At 30.4% G+C, this 12,839-nt stretch overlaps 1 protein-coding gene and 1 long non-coding RNA gene across 2 annotated transcripts in view; both read right to left on the bottom strand.

The window, feature by feature from the left end:
* Sol1 (CUB domain-containing protein Sol1) overlaps positions 1 to 12,839 on the bottom strand; it is a 1,033,997-nt gene that overhangs the window by 419,167 nt on the left and 601,991 nt on the right. The window lies entirely within an intron of this gene.
* LOC143206713 (uncharacterized) lies at positions 4,901 to 5,312 on the bottom strand. Its single transcript, XR_013008511.1, has 3 exons — positions 5,177 to 5,312; positions 5,091 to 5,117; positions 4,901 to 5,039 (listed from the first exon to the last, which is right to left on the bottom strand). It is a non-coding gene; the product is annotated as an uncharacterized LOC143206713 (long non-coding RNA).

Genomic DNA, 12,839 nt, shown 5'->3' with positions numbered 1-12,839 from the left:
ACAAGATGGCTTTTATTCAAAACATAATTTAGTATTCCTACAAGTCTACAGACAAGAACTCGACTTTTTATCCGTGGAGACCCTTTTCCATTTATTCTTTCTCTATGCTATTTTTCACCGTGTTAGCTAACCTTTTGAAGTTAGTCAATAAGGCCTACATTACGACACTGATACGTGTCTTTGATTTGTACGTATTCGCGCGATTTAAATACCAGTGTATTCATTCCTCTTCTAGTGACACACTTTTGGTAGGAATAGGCACTAAAAACTTAGTATGTTATTTGACCATTGTTAGCTCAGATAGAGAACGCGGGTTTAATGCCTAGTAAGATTTTGTTCGGTTTGTTCATTTTTCATCATCATTATTTTTTTATATCAGTTGTACTGGCAAACAGAATTCGAACTGGAATAAATAATTTTAAAAAATATTTCAACAAATTGACAGTGTTTTGGCGACTATTTCTATGATTGTTCAAAGTTTTTTTTTGTTCAAAGAGAGAATTGTTTTTAAGTAGAAATCTGACTGTTACCTTTGTTTATCACACAGTTCTGTAGATTCATTTGATTAAATTAATAATTAAAGTTAAAATTCTCGCAATGTAGAAATAGAATAGTCCTAAGTTCGAACAAACTTGTATGTACAATGTAATAGTTTTGTTCTGGCAATTTAAATGTACTTTTGTAATCTTTGTTTACAATTTTAATTAGGTTAAGTTATATAGTATATTTAAATTGAAGGCGAGTGTTAAATATATGACTTGTCTCGATACAAGAGCCTGTATAGAAAGGAGGAAGAAAAGTTAGAAGAGGGCGCTGTGACTTGTTTCGAGTGGGTATAAATTACCAGGATTCAAAATAAAGTTCCTCTTTTATTCCAAGGCCATAAGTGGTGTATTAATTCCGTCCCGTCTCAAATCATAAGTGATTCGTAAAACTCTTTGCACACTGAAAGTATTACGTCAAATCAAAACTGGATATAATTTTTTGTGAATAACGTAAGCTTTGCTATATTTGTTCCCCAATGTTACTCCACATATGATTAGTGTTATCATGTCCAAAAAACTAAATTTTGTATGTTCTCGACTTATTGACAATTTTTTAAAAAAGTTTTTTTGATACAATATATATATATATATATATATATATATAATTCAATAAAAAATTTTAAAAGTTTTAGTAGCGGCATCAAAATTATTAAAAAGTATTCACATCAAAGGCCATCTTTTTGAACAACGACGCTTAGATGAAACGCCCGAATTTTCTTATTAAAAGTTTAATACAAAGTCGTTTATTCAATTATGGGGCATCTTCGAGGGTGTGATGCTTTGTGCTCGAGCTTGCAGGAGGTGTTTTTTAACATTATTCTGAGGTGAACTTGTTATACTAAAATGGCGGTCTTGTCCTTTTTATAAAATAGGGTGTGGATTTCGGTTTGTTAAAGGACTAAGTGTTTATATATTTTAAGTTATCGGTGGCACCAAAAAGGAGAAAGATAAATTATTAGTGCTCTTAAAAAAATAATTTGCCATTTTTTTAAAAATATGTATTAGGTATATTACTGTAATTATTTATTAAACCAATATGCATTATGTGTATTGTTTTCGTTTTTGGATTTAAATTGTATGTAATTTTAGCAAGTAGTTTCTCAACCGAGGATTTATTTTCTGAAATAGGGATATTACTTAACGTAACGGCACCAAACCACGGTTCTTCTCAGCGTTAGGCTACTGACTACCTACTGATCAGTGGCCATCTAGTAAACCATCCCAGAAGACATTCGGTCTTAACCAGCTTATTTAATGGCATGCCAATTACAATTGCAATTAGTTAGATACAAATAAACTCGAAAACATAAAGGACAATCATGCCCTGCGGGATTCGAACCCAAGACTATCACGGTAATAGGAGGACCGTCGCCTTAACTACTACGGCTCCCAAACCAACAAGTACTATTCCTTGTTTGGCCTCTGGATTGTTAAATGTCTGTACATATACTGTTTTGACAGGGTGCTAAAACTGGTTCCGCAGGAAATAGTACATCTCCGGAATTATAACTACAGTGTGAATGTCATGATGCCTTTCAGAAGCATTTATCTTTTGACGAAACAAGTGCTGTAAATACACATTTTCAGAAACAACAATTGATATTTCAAGATATTATAAATCTGTAGCGTTCTTATTCTTGCGGAAGATGTACGTTTTTGTATATATTACACTGCATAATTACGGCTACTTAAATCTGTTTACAAAAACAGGAAAACAATTACCAATATACTCTGTGTTGACAATTGTAATATTTGATGGAACATCGTCTAGCATATAAAAATGACAATTATACATACATTATTACATTATTCGAAGTTACAATTCATGTAAACGTTCAGAAGCAGCTCGATCATGCGGTCAAGTGGTTCAAATTCTGGAGGTTGTAAATCAACCCCCTGAAAACCCAGGCCATCATTTTCCATAAGAAGCGTTACGCACTACGCGTCTCGCAACTTAAGATCAACACCGCAATAATTCCATGGCTGGATAACGTCACGTACCTAGGTCTTCACTTCGATCGGCGGTTCAGCTATCTTCTCCGATCTGCCCTTCTAGCAGACTTCCCTTCTCCATCAAATACTTATTTTACAAGATGTTAATTCCGTCCGTACTCCTCTACGGATCTAATGTCTACTTCAAGTTTGTTACACCCAACCAGGTCAAACGGCTTCAAGTTTTCCAAAATAAACTCCAGGATAATATTAAACGCTCCATGGTTTGTCAGAAATAATCAAATTCATAGGGAAACTGACACTCCAGAAATCAAGTACTTCATGTCTCAATCATTCCACAAACAACAACTCAGCTCAAGTTCTTCTGAAAAAGCGCTTGTTCGCGAGCTGGTCGACATGCTGGGAGCTTAGCACCACGTCACCGCCAAGTCCCCCCCTTTTCTAGGCTGAAATGACCTCATCCGTCGCTACAGTCATAACTTTTGCCCCCATACAACAGTATCCAGTTGTGAGTTAACTCAGGTTCGCGAATCAATAGAATCGCCGGGTCCTCGTGCCCGATCAGCGGATGCCATATCCCCAAATTTAATGCAGTAGCAGTAGCGATCCATAGGGGTCAACTGTGAGGCGGTTTCGGTTTAGTGTATTGGTAAGCCCAGGGGCAGTCCCACATAACCCAGTCCAACTTGTCACTCCAGGGCAAGTCTCCGCGACCAAGTATGCGTCATTAATTCCACCGCCTGGTTTTTAGGCCAGAACAAAAAAAAATAAAACAACTCACTCTTAAATATCAACACGTACTGAATTAGATGCAATAATTATTGTCTCTAGCTTTTTCAATTAATGTTAACTCAGGAAAAAGATATTATTTTCAAAAATAAAGTTTCTTAAAATAATTCTGACAATTCATCAATATAGATTCCAGTTTCAAATAACTTAAAAGAACGCTTAATAATGCATAACTGAAAAGTATAGAACTTGATAATGTAGTAAACAGCGTATTAACAAATAATGAAAATTCTTTAATTCTAATTAACCAAAAGTTGATCTCATAAATAACATTTTACATAATACTAATGAATTTGTTTGCGTATATAATATAATTTGTAAATATAATTTTACATATATGATTATCTCATTAATAGAAGTTACATCAAGCTATATCCGAATAGTTGCTTCATTATCTATAAAGAAGTCTTATACATAACCAATGGTAGAAATTCACTCTCAATCGGTTAATATATCAAACGTTTATTTGGTAATTACATTAATCAAAATTCGATAACATAATATGCGCTAATTGAAACAGATATTCGACGAAGCAGAAATTCACTTGAATACAGTCTCTCAACGCTTGGTTCATTATACATGTTAGTACACAAGACTCTCGTATTAATTAGTAATCAACATTTATTCTTGTAATTATAAAATTTCTTGATACATGCAGATACATTTTATAGTCAATTCAAAATAGCAGTGACACGGGAGAGCTGTCAAAACGTCGCATCAACTCTGAGTTTTAGTATATTTTGGCTCTGACATATAACATTTTAATATAAATAATTGAATAAATATTTTATTAAATATAATTTATTTTAACATCATAGTGCATCAAAATGCATTTATTATGAAAGAACTTAAAACTAAAATTAATTTTATAGCCGCAATAATTTATAAGTTAAGGTTGTTTTATTATATATACATTGAGTTTTTTTCCGTACTACTATCGGTAGGGTTCTAGGCGCGTTTTTGTATGTATTGGTATCTCCCGAAGGCCTAATCCACATAATTAACAATTGTATATCTTAGTAATGTATTTTACTTTCATTAGAGAGCATATATATGTTTTATGCTTAGTTCTTGTTTCTTTCAATGCAATGTATCCTTGTAAAATCATTATGATATTACTATATTTCTCTTTAGTTTGTCCTGTTACTATCTGTATACATATTTCTTGTTAAAACTACATTTAATCACTGCATTCTCCTTAATGCATTTGCCATATCTGCAAAACAGTTAGTGTTATTTCTCTCCTCATACATGTTAACCAAACGTTCATGTATGTTCTGAACAACAACACATATGCTTATAAAGCTTTCACACTCTATAATACAAATCCCTACAACTAAAGTATATTAATTGTATACTGACCTTTAGTGGTTTCCTCTTTCATCACCCTGTCTTGGTAATCATCAGCATTGAATCAAAAATCAACATTCATAAGGTTTTATTCAATCACTTTCACTTTCAGAAACACTAATCAAGTGAATAAATGAGCTGTTTATTTCCAATCTATCAAAAACTTGCTCAAGATTCTGCCAAACAGAAGATACTATTTTCGACAATGCCTCTTTCCATATATCCAAACAGTTCTGGTTTGAATATCCTCCTCGACCTGAATATCTAATGTAATAATTCTTTGCAATACCCCATATCAACTCAATTGGATTAAAAGTGCAGTGATAGGGAGGAATACATAATACTCTGTGGCAATAACATTCAGTAATCTGATCTACTATGTATCTTTCCTTAGGCTTATTTCTAAAAAAGTAAATTACATAAAATGCAATTAAATATTTCATTTATATTTACCAAGTAACAGCGTGAAGAACTATATATCTGCAATGAATAAATGTCATGAATAACAAAACCTAATCAATAGTTATTCCAACATTTACCTTTTTCCATTAACTTTTGTTGTCTTTAAAATATTTATTATCATCTTGCCATGAGCAACTCAATGTACCATTCTAAAATATCCATGTCTTATTTAAATATATAAATTAATATATTTCATCCTTGATTTTGTTATATGTTTTTATAAATTGTATTCTTTTAAAAGCAATCTCTGGAAGTTCCATCAAACCCCTTCGTGGGTTACCTTTACACCGCTTATATCCTATATTATCCAACAATGTATGAACGGATGTTCTACATCTCTCAAATAACTGTATATCTCTTGGATTTTTATGGATATTTTCCAGACTAACAATTTCCTCTGAAATAATTGTATTAAATCATGTTTCTATTGAAAAAACTACTTACTGTTTTATAACTTTCGTATATCGTATATTTGGGCTCTGAAACACCAAGATGATCTTGATTCGTCACCTGTGACGCATAAACACAGTTTCTTTTTGGCAAATTTAAGGTTATATTGTTTTTTATTTTTTGACATGTTAGTGACTGTGTCCATACTAATATACAGTGCAGCTGCAAGGCGCAAAAATATTTTCTATAAAAACCGCCGTGATTTCAAATTTATTAAAATAAAGAGTTAAAACATGGTTTATAACACGTAATTATAATAATTTGAAGAATTTACGTTTGACGTTCGGCAAACGGACAACTTTCGTCTTTTATTTAAACTTTAAATTTCGTCTCATATTTAAACTTCACTAATAGCATTCTATCTCTTTTTAAATAGAATAAAATGACAAGGATATTATTGTCCGATTGTAAAACGAAATTACAACTTTAGATAGACACATATTGACACTTGTGTCTGCTATTTTGAATTGACTATATGTAAGTTTACTAAACAAACAAATTATGATATAAATATCAAGCAACCAGGAATAGCTGTCAGATCGGTGACATTAAAATATTTTAGTTTCTATTTTCAAGGCCAATCTCTCAATACTGTAGATTAATCACTCATATGTCTCCTATGTCTGTCTACGTAAATTGAACGCGGGTGTGTAAAATCTGTGCAGCGCCGTATCGAAAAATTCCCACAAAGTAATTTTAAATTGGAAAACAAGTTCTTATGTATGGTATATTGAACCGGAAAGTGAGTGAGATTATTAAAAGATGTTATTTAATTTTTAAGTAAGGTAATACAAAAATAATAATAAAATATGACAACTATTGTTTTAGGTGTCGTCGAATGGAATAGATAAGTAAAGGGCAATAGAATTTTATTTAAAAACATAGATAAAGAAATCATTCTTTATCAAATAAGCTTGGGGTTTAACGATCAGTGTAATAAAATTTATATCTATATAATTTTTTATTCTTTGAACCTTTTATCCGTTATTTTAAATATTTATTTTATAGAAGTTTTGAACAATCAATAATTCATTTAATGATTATAAATATATTTCTTTAAAATGCCTTTCTAAATTATAAAACATAAAGTGCTTCATAGTACTCGTCGTTGTTCTAATATACTTATTAAAATCAAACAATAATTTCGCCGGCTTGAGCGGCGCAGTGGTGTATATGTATATATATATATATATATATTATATAATTCAAAATTTTATCATGTATTTTATTCATATATTCACTAATAATAATACTATATATACTATAATAATATACTATAACAATACGTACGTTTATTAGTATTATAATTATATATCATATATTTCCGATCTTATATTTAAAAAAAATTAAATTATTCTCTTTACAATGAGAGGGATATGATAAACTTGCTAAACTGTACTCGAATTTAGACTACTGACCGATCACTACCTAATATTAATTGTTATACATTGTTTTTGTTGTCAAATATGTACTCTATTCAATTAAAGTTATTTGAATTACAGTAAACATGTTTTGACGTCTCTTTTTTAATTCTTCAATTTCACGGGATAACCGACTTCTGTAATTAATATTTCATGTCGTAATAATTTACTATATTGCTGTGTACGAAGCAGTATGTGAGGATATAATGTGTAAATATGTTTAAGGATATTGATATTTAAGGATATTGTCGTACCCTCCGTAATAGTTTAACCAAAACAAACAGATATCTAGAAAATTAATAATGTAATAAAACCCTTTTCCAAAACCGGGTCTTCATAATATATAACTATTGTTAGTTTTAGCTTTCTACGGATCTACAACAAAGGATTATGATCTTACTGTGAGTAATATAGTTATAAGATGGACAATGTCAACATTTCAGTTCTCTTTTTTATGGTTGTTTTAAATTCAGTAAATAATGATTGCTAGATCATTTTATTGGTTCTAATTTCAATGCTGTTAAACTTAAGGACTATCTATATTATTAAATTAAATGATATTGATATTTTTTGATATTTGTTACTCTCACCGGCATTTCGTCTTCAATATTATTCTTATTTATTTTTTTTGCATTTGTTTTTAACTGTTTATTTTAATTTTACCGATACACTCAGTTAGAAATCATAGGGAACTTAAACCTAAACAAGAACCGATTTTACACGAATTATGTAAATTAAATTTTTTAGTCTCAGCAATAAATTATACCAGAATTTGAATGTAACAGTTGTTTTAAATAATTGATAAAACATTGTCATAGAAGCATTGGGTCTAAGAGGGATAACTAATAGGGAATTTGAAGGAGGAATACATCTAATAAATAAGTAACACAAATATATTTATTTATATGTTTTTTTTTATATTTTAAAGCCTCCTTTTTAGCAACTAGAGTTTATCTGGGTTCTCTTTATTAAGCCTACCGACTGGCCAGTGACCAAATTAGAGGCAATCCCAGAAAACTCTAGAAGGTCTTATCTAGCCAGTTTATTGATGTAACTGGGAAAGTTGTTAACGATCCTGAAAATTATACCATATGTTTTGATAACTTCTTCACAAGCCATTATCTTCTTACTTTGTTGTTTGTAATGAAATTCTTTGGAGCTGCTACAGTGAGAGAAAATCGAGTGCCCCCCCGTCCACTTCAAACAACAAAAGTCAAAAAAACCAAATTGCAACTTTGATTATAAATTTGATTGTAACAAGAATGTACTCGCTGGTAGGTGGGATGACAATTCTGTTGTAACAGTCGTTACCAACTTTGGTACCCTAGAGCCAATAATGAATGTAAAGAGATATAACCGGAAGAAAAAGAAGTATAACATAGTCCCTCAACATAATATTATCCACCAGTATATCCAAACCATGGGAGGTGTAGATTTGCATGACAATGTAAGCTATATAATTAGATGCAAAAAGGTGGTGGTCATTATTCTTCAATGGAATTGACAGTGCTATTGTCAATATCTGGATAATGCACCAAGTGGCAAAAGGTTATGCAGTTAGTCAAATCGATTTCATATCCACAATTGCATCAAATTAATCAGCCTCAGAGCAGAAACACCAACCTTGGATGCCCCAGCAGAAACAGATTGCCAGGAACAGGTAGGGAGGATTGATCATTTTGTAATCCGCAATGGACAAAATGCAAGAAAGAGATGCAAGGTTTGCAAAATGCAGACGATCTACATACGAAAGAATCGTCAGGTTCACCTTCACACAGAATGTTTTTCCAAATTTCATGAGTGAAGCCATCAACTTTGTTCAGTTTTTTTATACAATCAACAGTTTTGTACGTTCTGAACAAATAAAACCATTTGATCGAAATATCAAAAATTTCTTACTTTTTTTATCAGGAAACTCCCAATATCTCAATTTTTATTTTTGGGAAGAAATGGGTTATGGAACTCAAAATTATTATTTATTTTAATAATTTCTGCACTAAAAAACAATGTTCCTAAAATTCATATTAAGACAAGTCCGTTTTATTCAGACCTGATTCCAAACCCTCAGCTACAAGAACATTATATTATTCAATTTTATTTTATGAAATAACTTTTCATATTAAGGACGTTTAAATTTATGATTGGCTGCTGAAACTTGTTAAAAAAGCTTATGTATTCGGTAACGGCAACTGCGTGACGCGGGGCTTTTCTTACGGCCTTGTTAGCCGATCCGGGAACTTTTTTTCTCGTTGCGGGCCCTCCAGTCAAGTAAAACTGGGAGAGTTTTTTGCGTTTACCTTCCGAAGTATATGGGTAGCTGCGGTAATAATAATGAAAATTGATTTAACTTTTTAAGGGTCCTTTTTAATAACATAATATAGTTAATTATACGAAAATTAAAATATTTACTTTTGTGTGAAATTTTATACATTTTAAGTATATCAGACTTTATTCGAAAAATAGTAAACAACTTATTATTTTCCCTCATCTATTTTATTCCCTTTACACTAATCCTCTTTAAATATACTTCAGAACTCTTAATAAGCCTTTGGTCATTAGGTCATTAGCCATCTAAATATTATAGTTGTACTTATACGAGGGTTGAATGATATACATATCTTTAGCAAAACAAATAAAAATAGATGTAAGATATATTATTTTGTTTAACATAATCGTCACATTTAAGTGTAATAAATCTACCAATACTCTTTAATATTTCTTATTAATGCATCTGTAGCAATATCATTGTTGAAGCAGTTCTTTTTTCTATAAACCATTTTTTAACTATTAAAGTTATACATAAAATTTACAAACAGGCCTCGACAAGATTCGAACCTGCAAATATTGCAAAAGTAAAAACTGTAGAATAAACAATTGAACACTTTATCAATTGATTTTATTATTCGCTTTATAAACTTGTTACCTAAATGGAATTGCTATTGTTTTAATATACATGCTAAAATCACATATCAATATCATCATTGTTTCATTCATATATTCTATGTTTTAATACTCCAATATGTAATACTTTAGTTATTATTCCGAAATGTTTATAACATAAAAGCAAATAGATCAATACTGTCAAAACATATTTTAGTAAGTAGCATAACATATACTTCTCATTCATTTAAGTCATTCTCTTTGCTCTATTATGTGAGAAAAATTCGAACTTAGTAAACTGTGGCTAAAGTTCAAAAAAAAAAAAATACGTTTTGGACCGTGTGGTGACTATGATATCTCACTGTAACACTTCCATAACTTATATGTACATTATGCATGACTTTTTGCAAAGTTATAAAATGATTAGAATTTCATTTTTTTCATAGTTTGAATATTTTCCATATTGTTAAAAAAATATTTTAATTTTGAAATTAAAGAATTATTTGCGCGTAAATCATTATTTTTACAGTGAAGACATAAAAATGCTTTAGTTTCGTCTCGGTGGACATTACAAATGGGGTTTTACATGTACTGCACAATAGTTTAGAATTTCTATCACGTGATCTTGCTAGGATTTCCTTGAATCATGACATTGCCGTTCACAAGAAATAAATCGACTGTAGTCAACTTCTAGTTGAAAGAACACATGAATATTCTCTTCGTCTTACGATTTGACATGCATTGTGCGCGTAGGATTTCGATAAGCGGCAGACCGTTCGGGGAATCGAAGGTACCCCACGTAATTAAATTCAATTTATCCTCGCAAATTGCAACTAAATTCAACAATTTGTTTATAAATGGGCTTAGTAATATATTTTCTAGGATTATCTGGAAGGAAAACAAACTCAAAAAAACACAAAACAAAGAAAACATATCTCAAAAGATCAAAAAATATTGCATCCATGGAAAACTTTTTTCCAAAACTATATAAAAATAGTAATTATAATAATATATTAATTATATTATTTTATTCTAATTGAAAACACCTAAAGCAATAGATGGTCAGGGTCTGAAAGTAACTTCGTTTCAGTTACTTCGAACAAGAACGTGATAATGGGCAGTCAGCAAAATCCGTTAGAGAGGTAATTATTGATATAGATGGAATGATTGTTCGTTTTACCAAAGAGAAACCGCCCTCATACGAAGTGGATGGCGAATCATGATCATCTTGATCATGATTCAGAGGAAACTCTTTTCAGAGGAAATTCTTGTTTGGTAAGTATTCAGAGAAAACTTAGCGATATGCAGCTCTTTGGGGAACCTAAGTAAACAGAGGTGTTTAATGGTGTAAAGATAACCCTCGAAGAGGCCTTCTAGATAATAATTGATTATTTTCAAAATGGAACTTCCAGGCATTGCTTTAAAACATACAAAAAAAATCAAGAAAATTTTTTTATTAGAATTTGTGTATCTTGATAAGACTTAGAATAGTCTTAGTAGACTTAAACAGAAAAAGAGTGTACAGACAACGAATGTTAATAGAAATAGGCAAGAGTTAGAATTAGAAGGAAAAGTTGTCTTGAACAGTGACTCAAAAAGTGACAGTAACTAAATGAAATCCGACAATTCAAAATGACACACAGGTCAATGAAACATAGCAATGAGTGAAACAAAAACTAAATGTAAAACTCAGATTTGGTGCGGCAATATTGCGACGTTTTGACGTCATCAAATATAGATGACGTGAGTTCACTGCTATTTTGGATAGATTAATAATATTGTAATTGATACTCCCATAAACATTACCGACCATCGTTTGATTTTGTCTTTTTTTGTGTTTTTTACAATCGAATATTTATTGTAATTCGCTATGACCTCTATTATGTAGGTTATTAATATATACCGCAGTTTTATTATATGATGTCCCAGATGAATATTATAGAACAATATTCATCTTTACCTCTAGGTTTTTATATAAAACAATATAATAATAATATAAAATAGTCGAATGTCATCTAATAAAAAATAAATATAGTGTTTTGATATTTTATGGAATATACAGTATATTTTTGGTATACATACAATTTTGATCATAAATTTTGCTACATTAATCTGATAATCACCATATTATATACACATGTATAACATGAAATAAAATGTATATTATAGGCATATTTTATCCACATTTAAAACTATTAATACGAAATAAATATTTAGGTTTTAACATGTTGTATTTAAAATGAAAAAAACTGGACCATGTTTAATTACTTTTTGTTACATGTTGTTTTATTGTTTCCGTAATACGTTATTAATTTAAATCAGTCATAAATCAATTGCATGAAGTAAATGTATGCAGCATGTTGCCCTGTCTCGCTTATATTTAAAATCTAATTAATTAATTACAAAACTTAAAGCGGTTTATTATTTTAAAATGTTTTTGTTATTTTGAGATGATTGCTTACTTAATTATATTTCCGAAAAAGTTTCGTGAAAGTAGCTTAAATAAACCTCGAAGATTAGTTTTTCGTTTTCATTTAGTTAATTAATTGACTCTCAGCCTTGTTTTTTTTATATTAATGTAAAAAGCTGTTGTAGCAGCCAGAATATTTTCTACACTGCGATGAGATATAATAAGTCAATATACTGATAAATTATATTTCCAGCAATAACTTAATTAGTTTTATTGTTAATTTCCCAAATTTATTTTCCCTTTCAATGTAATCATAATTTTCTGAAAAATTTGTGAGCGTTTTCCATAATTGGAACTTAAAACTAGAAGATTGATGTAAATATACCAGGTAAATAGGGAGGTTGGGACAGGAGGGGAATTTAATTTTAAGAATCATATTTTATATAAACACATAGTCTTCTGATGAAGAAATCAATAATTATCGTTCAATTGTACAGGGTTCTTGAAACGAGTACTTTTTTTCCTTAATTAGCTCTGCAAAAAATTACTTTTGAATGTAAATGTCTATGTATAAGTCTG

Source organism: Rhynchophorus ferrugineus, unplaced genomic scaffold (genome assembly GCF_030347505.1).
Source record: "Rhynchophorus ferrugineus isolate W39M unplaced genomic scaffold, kcgeb_rfMv2 rfM1, whole genome shotgun sequence".
NCBI lineage: Eukaryota > Metazoa > Arthropoda > Insecta > Coleoptera > Curculionidae > Rhynchophorus > Rhynchophorus ferrugineus.
Note: the sequence above shows the minus strand (reverse complement) of the source record. Positions and strands in the feature narration are given on the sequence as shown.